General features: G+C 36.9%; 1 pseudogene; it reads right to left on the bottom strand.

Moving 5' to 3' along the window:
• Positions 1–260: 260 nt before the first annotated feature.
• LOC112095678 lies at positions 261–1,979 on the bottom strand (annotated as a pseudogene).
• Between the last annotated feature and the right edge of the window lie 1,822 nt (positions 1,980–3,801).

The following is a 3,801-nucleotide window of genomic DNA, read 5'->3' as shown; positions in this document are numbered from 1 at the left end:
AGGGTTCTTCCTCTTCTAAAAATAATTAAGGGAAAATGGTCGGGGTCAGCAACAGGAACTGTGAAGAACACTTCATGTCTAATGTTGAGACAAAAATTAGAAGCAACTACAATTAGAAAACACTTTATAGCCTTAGGAAGCTGCGTGCTATCAAATATATTGAGGAGAAGAAAAAACAAATGTATGAAATTATATTAATAATTAAAGGTTGATGATATTACATAAAATGAAAAACTTACATCTAATTAAATCCATGCAAATCAAATTCCATAAGGATATACTTGATTGTCATACTGCACCTTATCCTCGAAGTCCCGTAGCTTTTGTCTCAGCTCCGGCTGAGGCCACCAACACTCGAATTTGTTTAAGCTCTTTATGCACCAGAGCTGTTCGGGAATCTTTTTCCAGTTAGCACAAGAATTGAGAATCAAGCATTGCAGTTTTGGCATGGCTCCAAGCCTCATAGTCCACTCCTCTAGCCATGGCATTGAATTCAGGTGCACTATCTTGAGCTTTGGGAAACCATCAGACCCACAAGTCAGCTATCTAACTGAATATGTGTTTTGCTTCAGTTTGAGCACTTGAAGAAGTGGCAACTTTTCTAGTGCAGGCATGGGATCATCCATTTGTTCAATATTAGAGAAACTCAAGTGGATTAGACTTTGAGGAAGTAGGTATTTGGCACGGACAATTTTGAAGAGCCTTGGCATCTTGCTTTCATTCACCATCTTCAATGACTTGAGGCATCTGAATCTGCAAAGACTTTGGGACATCAAAAATTGATAAAAATATAAATCTCCTCCTATCCAGAGATTTTGAGGATTAGGTAGTATGTTCAATATATCTTCAGTACAACAGCAAGGATGCATGGCTGTAATGAAATTGAGATTTTCCAGAGAGCTGCAATATTTTCCTGGATGTGCAGGAAGTATGATTGAGCCAAAATTTAGATGCCTGAGTTTGTTCATCTTCCAAAATTCATCTGCTGTATGATTTATGTAGCTAAAGGGAATGGCTATGGTGTAGAGATTCAGAGATTTCTTAATAATGATGAAGCTAGGCTTTTGAGGGAAGGGATGTTCAGCTTCATATCAAAAGAAATAAAGTTTCAATTTTGGATGGAAATTGGCTGAGAACAAGAGATCCCAAGTCCATTACTCAAAACGATTTTCACCCAATCTATGGGGTCAAGGTGGTCGCTTTTTGAAGTACAACAAAGAATGCGGGTACGAGTCACAATCATCTAAGTAAGCAAAATCACTCTGTTTTTAAAAAACGTAGACATGTTTGACATTTTTTTCGCGATTTACCTTTTTGATCTAGGATAGGATGAAAAGATAAATTCCACTTTGAGAGCCATTTGCAACAATGAAGGCCAGCAACGACTACGAATAGGGCATGCGTTGATTCTGCCTCCAACGCTTCTCTTCTTTGCATCAACAAAGACTCTATTCATTAGTTGTTCCATGTACTTCCAAAAGGTAAACAACTCTCAATGGTCCTCTTAGTGGGCACTAAATCAAGCCAAATATTCTGTCCGCTTTTGAACTGAAATGAGATGACGATATCAATTTCAATGAGTGTTATTAGTACTCCACATCCATTCTGATTATCCGGAACAATTTCTCGAATAACATCCCACACTTCAATGCGCCACACATCATCAACCACAATCAAATACCGCTTGATCATTAGATATTGTTGAATTTTTTTTTTCATTTCATAATTTTTATCCTTTATTATACTCAACCTAGATGAAGGCATTAGAAACTTCATAATCATATCTAATATTTGGTCATCATCAGCATCATAGTTGTAAGGCTCTGGAACCCAAGCGTGACAATTAAAATAATGCTTCACATCACTGCTGCTGTAAGCCTCTGCAGCAAAAGCCACCTTGTCCAACCCAATGCTATCAAGATGGTCACCACTGAAAGCTGAGGTGGTCCCTCTTTCAAAATATCTAACAACTTCTCCATTCTGTCTTCTAGACCCACCATGCCGCTATTCTTAGAAGATAAAGATGCAGGAAAATAACCAGCTTCATCTTCAATATTTTTGAAATCATCAATGATTCCAGAATCGATGTACGGAAGTTGTTGCATCCGCTGTTTTATATCATTGATTCTGCTCTAGAGTCCTAGCAGAGCATCACAAATGTCCTTGTTGCGCCTGCTTTGACTCTTTTGTTGAGTGATGCTGTTGAGAATGTGTTAATGACCTTTTCAGATTCATAGGTAAAGCAATTGATTTCCGCCCAAGGTCTGGGTTGTCAACTTCATCTTCTCCTATTTTTTGCAGCAGAAGCCAGGACATATCATATTCATAGTCCCTCAGCCAAGGAGTAACGATTTCAACCTCGGCATGAAGGTTCTGAATAGGTTCTTTTGCAGCATCAGGCAATGTGACTTCTTGGCCAGCTAACACCCTTCTCAGCCTCTCCGAAAATAGTCTGAAGGTGATGCCCATATATCCTCATTGAAAAATTAGTGCTGGCTCCCATACCTCCCTTCTCTTAGCTAGTACTCCATCCAAGAAGTTAAATCAAGATTGCTGACTCTCAAATTAGAACAGATCAAGGCAGAGCAGTACGGGAAATGAATCTTACAGTACTCTGTCTTCCATATGTTGTAAGAAGAATAAAGCAGGGAGAAATAATTACAACATCATCAAGTATCAGTCAAGGCCAATTTGTTTTATACATCCACTCTCAAGAAAGAAAGGGCGAAAGCAATAAAGCTTGTCTAAAAAGAAAAGAACAGAGTAAGCGAAAGAGCATTATCAATTATTTAACAATTTAAGCTGTGGAAAAATAGAAAGTCATGTCTGCCACTTATTAAAAAAACAATAACATAGCAACTTGATAAAAGCAATGGATACAATCATTGCTATTATGTTGAAATTAACCAACTTCACAATCTGGACATGAACTCATTTGATTGCAACCTTTCAATAGACTAATGGATCACATGACACATTGTCTTATAAATGGACTAAACATAATTGTGATAATTTTTTCCCAAACACATCGTTGAGATTGTCAACAAAAGATGAACATTGATGATTGACATGTAGTTTTCAAGTATTTAGAGTATGACGCTGAGATAAATTAGAACTCTACATGACCATCTGAAGAACTTTTCCTCAAATGAATCTTTTGAGTTGGAATTTAGACACATTCACTATCTAAGTATCTTAAAGTAGTGGAGAATACATATGACAAAGGTTGAAGTAACTAATTGTATGAGCAGAAACTGAAATGATTTTGGCATGAGATTACAACAGGTGATTAACATATATGCTTTCTCTACGGCAGCCTCATTAGAAGTGTTATTTCATCAAGTCAACTGTCTTCATGAGAAAAACGAAGCAACGGTAATAAAGTAGGTGGTTGATGCTAGTGATTCCTCAGTGCAGCAGCAGAAATAAAACTAAATTGTAGACTTGTTGTTGTCATACAATAGACTCACCTTGTCCTTGTCCTTGTCCCTCTGCTTATACTGATGAATTTGAGGCCGATGATATTTCTGTGAATAAAGAAAATGATAATAGTAATGGAACCATTGGGCAAATGGTAGTGTAACCTTTAGTTGACAATGTGAGTTCACCTTTATGTACTATTTAATTTCCATTTGTTTCTTGAAACATATATATGCAAACTTTAGAACATCAAGGGAAAAACTTGGACAAAGATTCCATTTCTCTATTCACATAAACACATCAACATCAGTACATGTCTTTTCTTCTTATACTTCTTCAAGTTCACCTTCTCTCTTCTTATCTTATTTTCAACCGTTAACA

The sequence above is a fragment of the Citrus clementina genome, unplaced genomic scaffold (genome assembly GCF_000493195.1).
Source record: "Citrus clementina cultivar Clemenules unplaced genomic scaffold, Citrus_clementina_v1.0 scaffold_1, whole genome shotgun sequence".
NCBI lineage: Eukaryota > Viridiplantae > Streptophyta > Magnoliopsida > Sapindales > Rutaceae > Citrus > Citrus x clementina.
This window is presented reverse-complemented; position numbering and strand designations above follow the sequence as displayed.